The sequence below is a fragment of the Cyanistes caeruleus genome, chromosome 2, assembly GCF_971803275.1.
Source record: "Cyanistes caeruleus chromosome 2, bCyaCae1.hap1.1, whole genome shotgun sequence".
Taxonomy (NCBI): domain Eukaryota; kingdom Metazoa; phylum Chordata; class Aves; order Passeriformes; family Paridae; genus Cyanistes; species Cyanistes caeruleus.
Genome location: NC_141702.1, coordinates 82,149,094 through 82,167,235, shown reverse-complemented (window position 1 = coordinate 82,167,235; position 18,142 = coordinate 82,149,094). Strand labels below are relative to the sequence as shown.

General features: G+C 40.9%; 1 long non-coding RNA gene across 1 annotated transcript; it reads left to right on the top strand.

Annotated features, from left to right (window-relative positions):
- The first annotated feature begins 13,412 nt into the window (after nucleotides 1-13,412).
- Nucleotides 13,413-15,087, top strand: LOC147654961 (uncharacterized). The gene is made up of 2 exons (XR_015283571.1): nucleotides 13,413-13,594; nucleotides 14,071-15,087. It is a non-coding gene; the product is annotated as an uncharacterized LOC147654961 (long non-coding RNA).
- Nucleotides 15,088-18,142: the final 3,055 nt, after the last annotated feature.

Here is an 18,142-nt window from a genome sequence, read left to right as displayed (position 1 = left end):
TCTCAAAGAAAAAGTAGCTTGTCCCTTCACTGTACCAGAACTTCTGTTACCTCTCAGCTGCTGCTTGTTCCTTTAAGTAGATACCTAATACTCTTCCTGTAGCATTGCCCCTTCTTACATCCTGAAACACTGGATTTTGACTTTTGGTGCTACTCAAAGCTCAGTCCAATTGGTCACATATCAGAAAGGGAGACATGTCAGGGAATTGTATGAAGATTTTTGAAAACCATACTGTTACAACCCTTGTAAGCTTGCTGCAACTCTCCTCACCTGCAGCACATGGTACCTGTCCCCTTGTAATCACTCATGACCTTATGACTTAGCAAAAAACTTGCTTTAAGGAGAAAGGAGAGGAAAGAAATATCACAGTTTTCTCTACTGAATTACAGTGACTGTCCTGGTAGGGAGGCTGCAAATTAGAAGGTTGTGTTTCTTACCTGCTTACAGCCTGGAAAGGGAAGAGAAGGCTTTATTATCTCTGCCATTTTAATATATTACAGCCTCTCTCTGTCTTTTACACATTGATTTGGGAACTTGCTAATCAGTTAGGAAATAGTTCAGTGACACAGCATGTCACAGACACTGAAGATGAAAAACATACCCAAACAACCTCAGTGAAAGAGCTTGCACAAGAAGAGCCAGCTCTATCTCAAAGCAGTAAACATTTTTTCTTAGTTTTTTTTTTTTTCAAGTTTAATTGCTGTTTCTCTGGGTTTCTGAGACTTTCTGTTTCTTAAGATACTGAGAAAATTTCTGGGTCAGAAGACCAGTCCTATATTTATCATATCACAATGCTAGATGTAGTAAAACCCCTTAAAACTGGAAGTTAAAAAAGAAAACAACCCTATTCATCAGATAAAGCAAAGGAAAATGTTGATTTACAATCTACTTCTACAGAAGGCCTCACTCCTACATGTACAATTATTCAAATAACTTGTTGACAATTTATATAATTATTTCTAATTATTCCTGATTAGAGTCCTTGAATTATGTGATTACATCTTGATGTATGCATCATAAATGCAGAAGGTACAGCCTAGATGATAAGGAAATACAATTTTATTTTTCAATTGATTTATTTTTACTACACAAAAGGACTCAGAAAGTTTAATTTTCCTAAACAGAGGCTCACTGAACTCATCTTTGCTACATTTCTTTTTGTAAGTTGAGTAGTAGAACCTCTTCAGTTATGGAAGCAAAATTCACTGTGCTTTTTAATATTTAGGAAGACTAAAAAACACAGTAGAGTTGTGTGATTAACATACAAGTAATGTGAGCATTTTCTTTCTACAAAATCAAGTCTGTAGTCCTAAGGTAAATGGGCTGTTCCTAGGAGAATATAACCATTAGAAAAGCAGCAGTTAATTCAAAGTTAATTTGTTAATTTCTCTCATAATTCAAATTTAAAATTCATGTTTCTTTCTACTGTAAATTCAACTATGTTCTTATGATTGTTTAGCATTTTACAATTACACTGGTGCTTAGAAGGTTTTAATATGTATCAGATAAGCATCTGAACTTGAGGCATTAATTCAGCTGGGCATACAACTGTGAGAGAGTGGAGGAGATTGCTGGCTCAAAACATCTTAGGTGAGTGGGTGTGAGGGGAAAGGGCAGGTGGGGCCTTGCTCTGGTGGCTGCCAATCCCTGGCACACTGCAGACAATGTTCCACACCTGCCTCTGGAGCCCCAGTCCAGCCCCAGAGTGGCCAGATGACAGCAAGTTCCACCTGGGGGAATGGCCCAGGAAAGCCAAAGGGCACTTAAACTGAGCCATGAGGTAAGCATATGTCTTGGCCCTACCTCCTCTTGGAAGTTCTATGAGCTGAACATTGTTGGAACTAGGAGTGGTAGCTATATTCATTCTTTTCTATATATTTTCTGTCTTTTTCTTCTTCTAATTCCTTCTTCTTGGAGTTTTCAGTAACTTAAAATCAGGTAGGCTTGTAGTTTGCTAAGTTGAATGGACTAAGTTAATACTTTGGGAAATATTTTATGTTGATTGAACGCTGCTCCAAACCGTTTGCTGAAATTCTCTGATTTTCTAAAGTTGCCAGTAAAGATTTTTGCCGTTTTGACCTCTCGAGAAGATCTTGTCAATATTTCTCCCCTGCATCTAACTCAGAGTCCATAAAAAACTGTAAGCCCTTTTAAGAGCCTCATTGTGCAAGCTTTCTGGGGCCTCACAGCAACCTAGCCAGGTACTAAGCAAAGCAGATGCAGAAGAAATTCTGCCTAGTGAGCCAGAATTAACTTGATCTCATTGCTTCTATGCATCTTCCACAGTTGATCAGATTGATTACAGTGAAATATCTTCCTTTTTAAATTATTCTGCCTATTCCCATCCTTAGCTGATGTCTTCTTCTCATTGATTTTACAGGCAGTAGGGAGCTCGATCCTTCATGGTCACTAGCTGTGTAACAAAGATTATATATAATTATATTATATATATTATATATTATATATATATTATATATTATATAATTCCCTCAGAATTATATCTCACAGTGGCAAACCCTTGTATCTTTGTATGGTCCTGAAAAACTGCTGGGTCACAGGAGTTATCACTAGGTTTTCATAACTGTAAGTCCAGCTTCTTGTGCTTGGGCACAACAGTTCAGCGTGACTCAGTAGCAGGCAAGAACGTGGACTGAGCTAAGGACTGCTGATGTAACCTCTGTAGCTTGAATCACAGCAGTGTTTTGCTCCATCTGCATGGTATGATTTCTAATCTTAGGAACAAAACCAGCCATTAAGAAGTCCTGAAGACAAAGAAGAGCTGGATCAGCAGGGAATTGGTAAAATGGAGGGAAGAGCAGATGAGGATGAACAGAGAGTAGCAGTGCTAGAAGTTACAACAGTTCTGAGGGGCTGCTCTACCTGCACCCTCAGCTCTCATTATTTAACAGCTCTGGAAAACCCCACTGCTTTAATTTGACATTCTGGATTATTTCTCTCTGAAATACAGACAACTGCATTCACATGTCTGTGCTTAAACCTTTTATGTCTCAATGGCATCTGACTTCAAAGTCATTTCAGCACTGAGTTTACTCTTGCTTAGCGACTGGCTCTTAGAAAAGACACTACAGAGTATCTAGAGAGACAACAGTTATTATCAGCCTGTTGTATACAACAGTGCTGACATCAAGATTATTCTGGCCTCAAAGGGTGCAAGGAGGTGAGGGATTTTGAAACAGAGCTGAAAGAATGAAGGTGAAAGTCACATAAAGCTTTCCTATCTCTCTCTGGCTTTGCTCCTCTGTATTTACATCCAGCTGAAATGTTGCAACTTGATGCTAGGCTTGGCAAAACAATAAGAGCAAGAAGAAGCTAGCGATATGCCCAATCAAAGAGACTTCCCCTCTGAACTTGTAGAGCAGAGGGGAAGGCAACTGGCACCAGGGTAATGTTTCCTTGTAACATAATGCCATCTTCTGGGCCTTGCTCTGTAAGAGAAGGCAGTGGAAATTAACTTGGGATACAAGTCCAACAGAGCTAGAAAACACATGCTGCCTCACAGCCATGTCAGCACAGACTAAATGAGATTACATTTGCAGTTAGCTACTATATATGGTTTAATAGATTCAGGTTTCAGAGATTTTTCATTCCTTACTGCCTCACACATTGCCATGGAGTTTGACAGTGTATATACATTCTGTGCTACATTCAGACTGGCTATTACTGCTGTAAGCTTTTCCCTCTGGGGTGAAAACCAAAGATGTGGTATCATTAAAGAGCAATTGAGAATTTCTGGGTTCACTGCTGTGTCACTTGTAAGTCCAGGGCACATGAAACAGTGCATTTGTCACTCTTGTGTCATTTCTGCTGTGGATAGACAGTGATAGGATAGACTTGTCCATGAAATTGATGTTCTGACTAGCAAGTGGGATTTTCTTCTCACCTCAATTCCCGAAGGTACAGTCCTGGAGGCATGTTTGTTTGTCATATGCATTTGCTGGATGAGTGGAGATCACTTATATGATTAGAAGTGCAAGATGCTAGTGCCAGATTTGTCTGAGCTCAAATCTTATCCTAACACACAACTGCCATGTAACATGAGGACGGATGAGGAACTGGGAACTTTTCCAAGCTGTTCATGTGAGAGGTTTCTTCATATATATTTTGTTTGATGACAACACACTTGGAAGAAATTCCCCTGAGTACAGATGTTGTATTTTTCTACTTTCTCTTTTTTTTACTGAGGAGACATGGTTTTAGGCAACCTGTTTCCTCGGCTGCCCGCATCTGTTAGGGAGGAATAGCTTAGGCATTACTGCACAGCTACAAACTTCTAAAAGTATGTACTCTTTCTCCTCAGAGGTCTGATCTAGAAAGGATTCTCAGATCCTCAGGGCCATGTGAACTCAGCTTCCTATGGAACAGCTCTTCTGCTGCTCCTGTTAACTGCTGGGAGGGTAATGCTGCATCTTCCCTCACACTGTAATTCATGCCCCTGATGTTCAGAGCATAAGCAGCAGAGATCTGGCTCTCATTCTTGCCCTTGTCTGCAAGGATTTAAATCACAGCTTCTGCCTCTCAGCTGTAGCAGGACTTCTGAGCTGATAAATGATAAATCAGCTTTCTGTTCATTATTTGCCAAGAAGGTAAGAGAGGCAATCCCCAGTAGTACACAGAGTTGACTTGCAATGAAAGCATTAAGGTGCAGTGTTTGCCCACCTTCAGCAGAAGCTTCCCGTGGCCATGGGACATGTAAGCGATTATAACTTGCATGCCATACATGCTTTAAGGGCTCTCCCTCCAGAGGTTCCAGCCATGGTGATTATATTGGATCTGAAATGGCACACAACATGCTTCCTTGGTATTACTGTGCCTGGCTGGAAATTCTCAATGTCAGCTTTTGAGGATTTTAATATTGTGCATTTCTACCTTCTTAGTAACAGACGTACCTGATACCGGTCACTAAGAGATATTTTACAAAAAAAAACAAGCTTTGATTGTAGTTCAGGTCTGATATGCAAATTGCTCAGATACAGGGTAGGTAGCTTTCCTTACCTGCAGTATATATGACTTTTGGCATTTATTTCCTGCAGTTAACTGTTAAACAGCAGCTGTCCCACTGTATGAATGCTAAAAAAAGTACAACAGCTCAGTATTTCTCTGTCCTGACAGGCCCATTTTAGAAGCCCTCACTTAGCAGCTTCTATGATTCATGGCAAATGGAACTAATTTCCGTGACTATTAAGGGTCATTTGCAGAGAGTTACACATAAGACAGCACAGGTTTGCAGTGAACACTCTCTGAGAGCTAATTTTTCTGCTGGCTATGGTCTGTGTCACAGCAGCACTGTGACCATCTGTGGGTCTTCCTGCATCTGTGTGAACAGAAGCACTGTATAAAACCAGAAAAGGTTAAGTGAAAAGATTTACTGACAAGGGAAATCTCTTAAATCTCGTGAACAGCTTTCTTCCTTTTAACGTGTTAACTCCAACCCAAAATCACATGATGGTAGGAGCCTTTGTTTTGCGTCTTGCAGGACATGTGTACATTCCAGATAGAAAAGCCATTTCAGATGCTTGAGGAGGATGAAATATAAGGCTGCTCAGTCAGTTTGAGTAATTTTGTTCTAAAATTTAAAAATGGCATGATCTGAAGTTTTTTTCTGAAAATACCCTAACACTTAGCTGTTTTCAAGGCAGGACAAAACATATACATGAAAGAAAAACTTTCAGGGCTTCTGGGCTTCCCTCCCTGGATAGCAAAGAGGGCATCTAGCTTTGTGCATAGGGTAGAGCTGTCACTGAGACCCTTATCCTCTAACTGTCCCCAGAGAGCTGCAGTGAATGCACAGAAAGGTTGCACCTACTTAATAGCAATGTGTGAGGATCTCTCATTTTTGCAGCCTTGTTCTTTGGTTTGAGGCATGCTCTGTGCAGGCTGAACTTCACCTAGAGGCAAGGCACTCTGTGCATTTAAATGATAAGCAAAACAAGTAAACACAGAAATAAGAAGGTGATTAGCATCATTAAAGGGATTTGCAAACTCGGTTTGAACTTTCTGCAATTACTTAATGAAACAAATTCACTACAGTTTCTGTTAAATCTTTTAGATTGTCTCAATCAGGACTGAGGGGTGTGAATAAGCAGAGATTAGTTGGGTCACTGTTGTGGTAAAAAAACCGGGTAGTGAGTGCTGACATGGCACATGTGAATTAAAGGGACTTCTAATCCTACAAAGGAGAAGAATGCCCTAGATAACCTATTGAATTGCCTTCCAGACTTAGTTTGATGTTATCCCCCGTGGCTTCAGGTCTGCACAGGCCACAGGTTTTTAAGGTCAAATGACATATGGTGTCAGCTTGGCCAGCAAAGGATTTTTTCCCTTCAGTATTTTTCCTGTGCTTTGTTCATGTTTGTTAAATTCCTCCAGAGCCTCCTGCTTGTTGTAACAGAACTCACCAGTGCCAGCTTTTCATTACATTCTTTTCAATAGACTAGTTTGTTGCCCAGAGCAATAGCCTGAGCAAGTCTGGAGACTGAAAAGACCTAAAATTAAAACCCTGCAGAGAAACTGTCTTTGTTCCTTCTCAGAGAAATGAAATATGAATATATCTTTGCCAGAAACTAAGGAACCTATCCCACAAAGAAATGACAGTGCTCTGTCCCTCTCCAAGAGGACCCAAGAGGACAGGATGCAGCTTCAGACTGTGAGAACCAGGAATGAAAAGCAAAGTGCCTGTGTCTTGCTCTCTGTTCTCTCACTGGCACTGAAGGGAGCGCAGGAGCTGTGTGACATCAAGCAGAAAGCACTGCTGCTGTTTGGAGATCAGCTTTACTTAGGTTTCTCCTTTCTTTACGTTTCAGATACCAAGCTTTCCCACAGCATGGATTTCTTTGTTACAATGATGTGTACCCAGGCCAGTGGACTGCACAAGCTGCTCTTCTGCACAGCAAATAACTGTGCTGTGAGAATCATTCATTTTCTGCCACGAAGGCCATTTTTCAGCAGCTTGGCAGAAGGAAAGGGCCTGCAGAAGAGTGGGATCAGCCTATTTTTTCATTTGGCTTTAGAACTATTTCTCAGAATACCTGCAATTTTTGAAAGAAAACTCACCTGCTCCCCTTTCAGCACCCACACATGGTGGGATGCCACCACGGGCTGTGACTTCTTGTGCATGGCCCCTCTTCTAAAGATGTATTTGGGTTTTAAATGCGTTTGAAGACAAATGAAATGGTAACACCCTTTCAGGGAGACACACAAAGGCTCAGGAGAATGATGCCACATGAACTGATTCCCAGACTTTTTTCATTTGTAGGCACATTCTGCCTGGTACCCTTATGTGGCAACTGTGATCAGAAAACATCTTGAGTCAGACCACACCTTTATTTCTTTATTGCTACTTTTCTTTGTCTCAGGACAGTTTTAAGAAGTTGAGGAACAGCAGAGTTCGTTTTGATGCTGGTCCTAGCCCTTAAGGCAGGCCTGTGGAGGCAGCTGGGATGTGAGCTGAAAAGTACTGTACAGCTCTGACAAATAGATGTTTTTCTTTGCTTAAGCTTGGACCTTGTGTAAAGCAAAGCAATATTAAAACATGTGGTGGCAGCTTAGTTGTGACATAATCCTTCTTAAATTGGCAGGTTCCTTTTTGTCAAACTCCCCATAGTTTTCCATTGTTGTTTTTTAAGGGAGGGGAAGCATCGGAGCAGGATAATGTGTGTTTGGAAACTAAAAGTGTCTTAGCAGATCTTGTAGGATTTGAATTGAAGCTCTGGTGAGAAGTGAGGTAGTTCTCTGCCCCAGAGCCAAGAAAAAGACCTGTTAAGAACTTCATGGTACATTAGGTCATTTATACTTCATAGATTTATTAGCTATGCACTTTTTCTGTTCATCACCCATGATGCTGTAGGTACAAAGCAATTCTGTAATTATCTGTAGGTTTGCTTATCTGGGAACACCAGCAAATTTGAGGAAAAGCTTTGCTACCTATGCATAACTCTAGAACACCTAGCAGAAAATTGATACCCTCTACTATGGCAAGTTGAGGAGAGATTGAAATGACATTAAACACTTTATCTAGTTCCAGGGCAAAGAAAAGTGCGTAAGAATATCTTTGTGCCATCTGGGAGCACTGAATACTTTAGAGAGCTGCTTGTATCAGCCATGACATCTTGGGAATTCTTTACACGCACTGCTGCTACAACAAAAGTTTATTTTTCTGATGATACCATTTTATAATTCCCCTTTCACAGGGTACAAGCATTTCTTTTTGTTATTTGAAAGAAGAAACAGTTTCTTGAAGTATTCTTGAGAGAGACTAAATAAGCAGTAAAAGCCTGCTCTCTGTTTCCCTCTGTCTAATTACAGTCAACTTTAATGACTGGTAGACTGAGATGTAGTAATTTTTTGTCTGGGATCTGATCTCATGCTTTTTATGGCCTACTGTAGTCCCGAACTGGCCCAGATAAATAAATTAAAGGATGTGCTGTGAATTTATTCAGACTTTTGTCACTGAGTACTCTTTGGATTGCAGACCAACATACAAATTCCTGATATGAACTGTTGCTCCTTTGAGCTGTGACAGAATTGATCTTTGGTAATCTCTCAAGTGTTACTCTTAAGAGCAAAGAATTTCTAATCCAGCAGGATGATATACAGTCTCACTGGGGCTTGCAGTTACTGTGCACATTGTTTAGATCATTGGGCAACGGGGACTTGAGTTTGATCAACAGGTGCTCGAAAGATCTTTGGCTTGACCTCAGAGCTGGGCTAAAATGTTAAAACAGTTTCTTTTGTTATAAATTTCTATCTATGACATCAGACAGGCCTAATTATGGCCACATTGCCACATTGCCTGTAAAATCAGGAAGCCTGTATGCAGTCTGGAGGAAAAATATCACTAATAATATAATAATTATAATAATAATCACTAATAATAATAAAGAGAGGAATATTATGTGGAATACATAAATTATTTCAAATTGTTACCAGACATCTTCGCTGCAGGAGGATGAGATTCTGCCTCTGGAAGAGGCCATTACTGACTGCATTTTCTGGCCTCTGCCTCTAAGGAAATGTGTCTGATGGGGCTCTGAGCATTTAACACCACAAACTGGTCTAATGGCTACTGGCCAGGCTGCAAACAGATCCCCTGGATCCCTTTGGCATCACCTGGGGACTCCTAAGCACCTATCCAAAACTGAACTGTGATACGTGACTCTGTCAAGTGAAACCTTTCTGGTCCTTGCAGAGATTTTCCTTTGTTGCTTGTAACCTTGTATGGGTCCTGTGGGAATGCTAACTTATGTCAGTCAGGATGAATCTGTACACTTCCTTCTTCGAGTCCTGGTTATGTTACAGAATCTGCTTTATTCTAAAGGAGACTTTTGTCTACGATAGGTGCAGAGTATCAGGTGAGCAGAAGACAAAGAGGGATCACTTGGGTAGTAGCTTAAATTAATGCTTCTCACTTCCAGGTTGGAGTTCCTGATTCTCTCATTAATTTCTTTGCCGTTAATATAATTCACGTTCTATTCCTGTATACATTCCAGAATCCATAATGATAGTAAACCCCTCTCCTACTTTACTAACCTAATGAAATGCAAAACAAGCTAACAAAACTTGGTGGAACTGCAAATAAGCCATTTCATATGATATATGAATAAAACTTGTGACAACTGAATTTTCTGTTTTGTCCTTATAGAAATGGCAATGGGACAAGTTCCAGTTTGTTTGAACTTCTGTCATTTATTATTAATGTGATGTGTCTGGCCACAGTGCGCCAAAGGCAGCAATGTGAATTCCTGGCAACGCAGATTTTAATTACTAAAGATCATAATTTTGTTCCTTGTTCTTTTATTTTTAGATTATTCTAATGTATTTTTTACCTAAGGTTCACAGGAAAAACAGGTAATTTGAAAACATTTTCCGGTAAATCATATTATTTAGCAGCTGTTCTGAACTTTTCATTTGCCTACTTAAAGGTACATAAGCCAAAATCTTCAAAGTGTTCCATCCTTATCAAAATTTTAAGTCTCTATCTTTTGTTGTATTGCACATAAGGTTACACTCAGAGTAGTTTTCTATTGTTGCCTATTTCTTACTTGTCTCATTCTACAGAATATAGTTAAAGAGCTTTCAGACTTGGAGACAGCTTAGGACTCCAAGCGTGTTGGGACTGAAACCTCATGGCAGAGTGAATGCGTAGAAGTGTTTTTCAACTTTTTCTCAGATTTTGTTTTATTTTTCCAGTTTCCTGTTTGTTATCCTTCCATCCCATTTGCACCAATGGTGAAGTGTAGAATTCAGCTTATTTTCTTGGATTACTCATTCATTAGAGTGTAATATGTTTCTTGCCCTGCAAGCTCCAGGATCTTTGCTTGTGTGAGTAACTTTTTTCAAGTCACCAGAAAGAAGGGTGCATGTCAAGTAGTTCCCTCTATCATACATATACCATAACCATTGTGGAGGCATTAATTCTGACAAGGCATTGTAACAGCAAAATATGTGAGGCCTTGAGATAAATTTCACCCTTCAGTGTGAAAACTGACTTTGAAGTACAGTTAATTTAATAAAATTTAATGTACACTTAGGTCCGAGTATAGATCAGTGATGAGGTACAGACTTTGACTCTTCTGCGCCATTTTCTTGCAAGCACTGATGTACCGACCTAAAGAGGTCAGGCTGCAGCACTCTATCTATTTTGAGTGTCCCATGATATGGGTGAATCCACTGTATTGAGTTAGAACAACTTTTTTCTTCAGGTCAGGTGATTGAAAACATGGTATTTTTGAAAGATTCTGCTGAGAGTTTGATACTTGAAGCTGGGGAGCAAGCTTTCCAGGATGGTAGTCACAGCTTGGGATGCTATTTTCATTGCTTATATGCTGGGTTTTTCTTCATTAAGCTGATGCCACAGCCTTACCCGTCTCTGTTTTCTCTGCTTGTAGATCAGATTTTTTTTTTTATTATTTATTTTTTTTTTTTTTTTTTAATTTTTTTTAATTGAAGGGGCTCAGGAGAGTATTCTTGGACTGAAAATCACTGGATGTAGACTTCCCTGCTTTGGTTGTCTGTAAAGTATTTGCTGCAGTTCTGATATAACCACAGTCCATTTTGAAAGGGCCATCCCTGAGGTTTTCAGTATTTGCAACTCTCTAAATTCTGTATCAATATGAACAGAAATAAATACACTGATCCTTTGGTTCTTCCTGAGATTATCCCATTGATGTAAATGGCACCTTTCATTAGAAACAGGTTTGTATGACCAGGTCCTTAACTTTTAATCTTGACCCTGCAGATACTCTTGAACTGTACTGTTATAATAGTTGTGCATGAGTTGAGATGCTTTAAACATTAATAAGCCTTTAAAACAGAGCTCACTGAGCTGGTTCTGCTATAGAAGACATGACCTTTCTGGGAGCTTGGAGATGTGTTGGCATGCTGAAGATAGTCTTTTGGAGTACTATGTTACACCAGCAGTAAAATCTACCTAAGGGCTTACTGCCATATTGGTTTATTAGTGGCTATATCCATAAAAAGAACACAGGGTAGGGATTGGAACATGACTCTTTGGTAACAAGCCATGATTTGTGCTATTATCTTTGTGTTATCTAGCATCATGAATGAGTTTTAAACTGCAGGCTGCAGAAGGCTGTGCAAAGCTTGAAGAAAGACATCCCTTTTCTGTCTCAAAATAGGACTTGGTTCAGAGGAAAAAAACAGAGACATGGGAGCCTGAAAAGTGGATCATTGCTGCTCAGTGATTGCTCTGCCCTCTGATTTCAGATTTCCCGTGCATCATTTTGATGGCACTGTTGCACCGTTGGTTGTGGGGCTGCAGGAATGAAGTGATTTGGAAGATATCTTGCAGTGAGCCAAACACCTGTTCTGAAAATTTTTCTTCTGTCCATAATACAGTTCCAAAACCTGGGTTACATGTAGCAGAATTCCTTAGGTGGGCTGGAGTTTTGTGCTGGGACAATAAGTTTAAGCTGTTCAGGAGCTATTTAAGCAGGGACAGTCTGTCTCAGGCCACTCTTAGTGTGTTATGCACTTCAGCTACTTTAAAGAGCATGCTTGTGCTGGTTGTGGCTGGGGTAGGGTTCATTTTCTTCCCAGGAACTATGTTTTGGATTTCTGCTGAACACAGGGCTGATAACACAGAGATGTTTTTGTTATTTTTGAGCAAGGCCTGCATAGACCTGAGGCCTTTTCTGCTCTCTGTACTGCCATGGCTGACAAGGAATTTGGGTGTGCATGGGATGTTGGGATGAGACACAGCTGGGACTGCTGACCCTAACTGACCAAAGGGATATTCCATATGTCATTCTCCTCAGGATATGAACTGGGGGGAAGGAGGAGGAAAGCAGGGGGATGTTTGCAGTAAATGTATTTGTCTTCCCAAAGACAAATACAGGGCACCTGTGATGGGGCCCTGTTCTCCTGGGGATGACTGAACACCTGCCTACCCATGGGAAGTGGTGGATTAATTCCTTGTATGGCTTTGCCTGTTTGCATAGTTTTTGCTTCCCCTATTAAACTCAATCTCAATCCACGAATTCTCCAACTTTTACCCTTCCAATTCTCTTCCTGGCCCCTCTGGTGAGGGGTGAGTGAGCGGCTGTGTGGGACCTGGCCCCTGGCTGAGGTTAAACCATGGCAGTGTTTTTAAGAAATCTGTACGTGAAAGAAAATGGTTTTTTTACTTTTTGTTTTGTTACTTGGCGCTAAAGGGGTTAGCAAAGTCCAAGAGCACAGCACAGCTGATTTGCTGTTGCTCTTACTGGGATACAGGTACTGTCACTTGCTGGGTTCTTTCAGTGCAGCTTTGCTTGAACACATGTGGCACTCTGTGAGAAATGAGTATTGGTACTCAAAAATTAGTCGGGGGTAACGGAGGGCTCCTTTTTTTAGGAAACTGTAAAATTCTTGGAGATGTCAACATTTTTGGGATCAGTGCCTTACTTTAACTGATGAAATGTATGTTCTGCCTTGGAGGTGGATATCAAGTCTGAGAAGGATGTATCCTATGAAAAACATTATAGCACTGTAAGGAAGCATCATCTGCTTTACTTGAAAGGTGGCCTTTCTAGTGCACGCGATCCCAAATGGAGAGGCGTGGAGTCCTAGAGGCCTCTTATCAAAATGCCTCAAACCTGGAGGGCCAGAGGCAGAAGGAGAGAGAGATGTTCCTCTAGAATAAAGTAAGAAAAGGCCTCCGTCCTGTGGGCCTTTTGCAGCCACAGGTGGTGTCTTTTTTGCTTGGTGCCGCTGCACCACTTTTCCCTGTCCCTATTGGACGTCAGCCCTCAGATCCACCCTTTTTGCCCCTCAGTTAACCCTGCGCCCTCAGCCCAAACCTTGGGTCTTGTTCCTGCACCTCTTTGAAGCTATGTTCAATAAACCAGTTGTTGAATTGTCAAACAAAAACCCATCCCTTTGTCTTAAATTGTCAGCATTTTCTACAGTATGCTCCGGGCTCAGAGAACGTGGCTCACTTTCTGGGATCTCCTTGCGGCACACGCTGTAACAAAGTGATGCCCTGAACAGGACCTTCTTGGAGAGAGGACAGATCCCTGAGAGCGACTCCAATGATGAATCGGCTGACCCATCGTTGCTGGATGTAAGACACATTCGGGTAAGCAGGACCTGAGTTTTATCGGGTGCCACAGGGAGAGCTGGCACCCTCCCAGGCGGCAGGAGGACTGGCTCTGCTGATGACGCCCACAAAACTGTTGCAGGACCTGCACCCAGATCCACCAGAGAGCCACCCAGGATCCAGGCTCCTTTTGTTTAAATCTTGTGGGTGGGCAACTCCTTTTCATCAAGGGTAGCCATGGGGAATGTGTTGTCCAAGGCTGAAAGGGAGGTATATGTGCGAGTTAGAGAAGTTCTGATCTTAGGGGGGAAACCGTTTAAGGGGAGTTTAAAATGTTTTGTTCATTGGCTGTTTAAGGAGTTTCCTAATGTTTCTAGTGACCCAGTTTATCAAATGGCATTTTGGGACTCTGTTGGGGAGAGGCTTTATTTTTTGCAAATGGAGGGGTATGTTAAGGGTTGCAAAGTTTTATCCCATTTTTTATTTGATTTATGGGGCTGTTTCTGTTTTCATAGTTCAGGTTTGCTTTCCCAGTTTGCACAGTTCTGCCTCCCCCCGCCCCTCCCAGCTCCTACTCCCACTACCCCTGAGAAGGGGATGGGAGATGGAACCTGCTTAGTATACAGGTGAGCTACCTGCCGTCTGTCATCTCCCCTCCCTCTCTGTCCCCTACACTGGTTGGTAGTGACCATGCCGCCCTGGATTGTATCCCAGCCCATGTTTGGTCTTCCCTCGGTCCCGTTCCCCCACCCGATTCAGTGCAGGGTGGCGCCCATTCCGTGAGGGGAGCCGCCATTTTGACTCGCTCCCGCTGCCCCGGCCCCACCACACGCCCGCCCGAAGCCCCAGCGAGCGGGCGTCTCTCCCCTTTTCCCTCTGTCCCTCCAAGGTTGAGGCATTTTGCTAACAGGCCTCCACAGAGAGGGGACCCACCCATCTCACCATGATCATCTCATTCCACAGGAGCACAAATCCTTTTTTGATCAAAGGCAGTGAATAGGATAAAATCCTTTCCTTCCCTGTGCATCAGTCCAGTGGCAGTGGCCTGCACTGTAGCTGTGACTCCGCAGCTGATTTCTTTCCAGCTACTGGGACTGAAATTTTTTTTGGTCTTCTTATGGAATGCATCTGAACGCTTTCAAGCTTATTTCCAGAGTAAATGCATATTTGGTTAGGAAATTTAACATGAAAATAGATGTCAGCAGCTGAATTTAAATTTTTGTATATTTTGCAGACTAATTGTAGTGATACAGTACACAGTAAACAATAATAGTTAATAATTTTCTGTAAACAGGACTAATATTTTGTTTTCTGCTTCGTATTATTTTTTTGAAGTTGCATACGTGAAAAGAATATTGTGTTCCTAAATGCATATTTTTCTTAAATGTATACTTAATTTTTTGTGAAAATGGACAATAAAATAATAATTGTTTTGCAAAAGGCATGCAAAATGTGAAAGTGCTCTGATATTGTCAAAAAAAATGGGGACATAAATAGTTTGGGAATTAAAGTAAAGCTTCTTTTCATGGGAATTGAGTCCTTCTCCTTGTTCTGCCCTCCTCACTCCTGCTGTACCTGAAATCTGTTCAGGTGTTGTATTTGAAATACTGCGGGTCACAGGGCAGCAGCTACTGCTTACCCCACTGGGATCTCTGCAGTCAAAAGCTGCCTTCCTGGTGCAGCATAAAACAGCTCTTACACAAGCACATGCTGCTGAGGCCACTGCTTATCTTGGGAAATTCAGCTTCCTCCCATCCCCTGTCAGTCTTCACCTTTTTGAGTATTATCTGCTGCTGAGTGTTCTCATTTACAAACTACTTGGAACATGAGTCTCCATAGAGCAAATTATTTAGAATTAGACCTGGTAGCAGCTTTTTAGATGCAAATCAGAGGGGAATTTATGTTCATTTGGTTAGGACTCCTATAGTCTTAACGAAATGTGACAGGAGTCCTGGCAACAGAAAAGCACAATGACTCTGTCAGTCTCCAGAGAAATGAGAAATCCAAGGTAGTGCCTGCTTTCCCAGATTCCAGCTAGAATTTTCATGCAAATCTACTAGGAAAGAGCATCACGTTGCAGAAGTCCCAGTGATCTGGCACCAGTGCCAGTGCCGCTCAGGCTCTGCAGAGCCCTAGATGGAGGCACCAGGTGGTCTGTCAGTGTTGCCTGGTGTGATTTTGGGGTATGTACAGAGGACTAGGTTAGCCAGGGTACTGGAGCTGGACAGGAAGGGCTAGTATCTGAGATTTCATGTTCATAGAAATAAACAGACCAGAGAGAATAAGAAAAACATTATGTACTGAAACAGGATTCTTTATTTCAGTGCAGTACAAAGAAATGAGAGTTACTTTGCTTTGAATAAAGTACCGAAACTAAAAAATGGAGCAGATAAAATACCTTTGTGTAGTACTAGGAATCCTTGGATATTAAAGCAGTGAAAAATGATCTCTATGATTCTGCAGCATTAAAATCAATATCTACATATCTTTAAATTAATACATTACCACCTTGATTTATGTTATATCATTGGTAACTTAGTTTCCAGAAGTATATTACCACTGACAATGCTGTCTTAGCCATCAGTCTTTCAGCCAGTGATTTCCTTACACTTCAAATGCATTGGTGGAGAAGCAACACCCTGTACCAAGCCGGCTTTCCAAAACATCAGCAAAATCAGTCTCTTCATTTTTCTTCCAAACAAATTAATTTGATCAATTTTTTTAATTGCATTGAACTTTGGTTATGAATAGTAATACTGTGAACAGTGGGCCCAGTTCATAATCAAATAACATAAACTCATTGTATTAAGGTCATAAGAATTGTTTAAAGAAATAAAAAAGATTGCTACATTGTCATCCTGCAGCACCAAACCCAATGGCTGCTCAGGATTGGGCTTTTTCAATTACAGCTTGCATCAGGACAGGTCATCTGTTTTCCTAGTAAATGCAGATTTACATTTTTAAAGATACCAAAGCATACCAACACAGTGGTTTGCAGCAGAGTCAATGGCCCCATTTACAGATTGAGGGACAGTGTTGTTTTTTTTTTTATAAAGAAACATTAAGTGCACAGGTATTGCTTGAACCAAGCCCATTGTCTAAAGGAAGCACATTTCTTGCCAAAATAAGTCTTTACGTATGAAAATGTTTTTATAATGCATTTGAATAGCTGCTGTGCAAGTTATTAAAATCATGTGTCTTGCAGCTTACACTTTGTACCAACACAGAGAAATGAATAAACATGCAGTAAAATGTAGCATTGTTTAGAAAATAATGTGTAAAAAAACATTCAGTATCTTATATTAAAGCATTTACACTGCATAGGCATTCATATAAGGATATAGTATAATAAAACTTATCAAATATACAAGCATGCAGCAGTTGCCTTATATTCACAGTTCTAGAAATGACCACACATCGATTTCCTCAAATATAAACTGGATTATCCAAAATAGATTTTGCAGCCACTCTCTGTTGCAGTGGCGAACTATGTTCTCATGTGCATTGCAGATACTGACCTATATAACAGGCCTAAGCTATGCTGCTGTATTGTACACATCTGTGATAAATACTGTGTTTTGGAATAGGAAGGATAATGAGAAGTGATCCGTACTTCTCATAGCCAAACTTGGAGACTACACAGTGCTTGAATTGAACAAAATATATACACATATTAATTGTATTCTCCTTAGAGAGTAATACTGTAACCTTGCCACATATCTAGCTACTGCATAAGCTGGCCATGCAGTTTTCAAAATAAGTTTAGACAGATTTTTCTATTTGATATTTATTCCATCAGAAGAGGTATAGTAGGAGACATATAGTACATACCCTTTTTGCTCTGCAAACTCTACACAGGATTCCTGATACTTTTAGATTGTGTTGGGAAATACAATGCAGTGCCAAAACCATACTCAGAGATTTAAAATGTGTTTGCAGATAGATCTTCTTTCTTCATTTGCTCTTTTGAAGGTGGTGGTGTTTTATATATGATGGTGAGCTTGGACCATCTTAACTATCACATGACGACAAGTACCCAGGTTAGACCCCCTCTGTGGCCAAATGCCACCCGGAGGATAAAGCTGAGGTCATGTGGCTTGAAGCTGTCTGTGGTTTTGACTCGCTTGTTATTGCCTAGCTTGGCAGGTTAACCAGGAGTGTGACTTCAGGCCAACAGCAAACAGAATACCTGGAGTCAAGGCTTGTGTTAGTTGTGCAAGGTTTGCAAAATTGAGCTCTAGACCCTGATACAGGTTTTGGGTGTGCCAAGGTGAAATGTGATTGAGGAGTATGTATTTAGACCCTTTCCCTGTCCAGGTATTTTTCCAGTAGTGCCTGCATTCTGCTTTTGCCCTGATTTCTCCTGTCTTCATACATAGTAATTTGTGTGTCTTTAAACATTGTGTGCATGCACTTTCTTCTTCTGAGCACTTCAGGTAAAGCTAGTGGAAGTAACCTTGTAGGATGTTACAGCACCAACAATGCAAGTTGCAGGGATTCATCCTTGTATACAAGGCAGCAGCAGGGGATTCAGAAACAGCATTCAGGAAACAGCTTGAAAGGGAAAAAGGCAGATGAGGCAGAGAT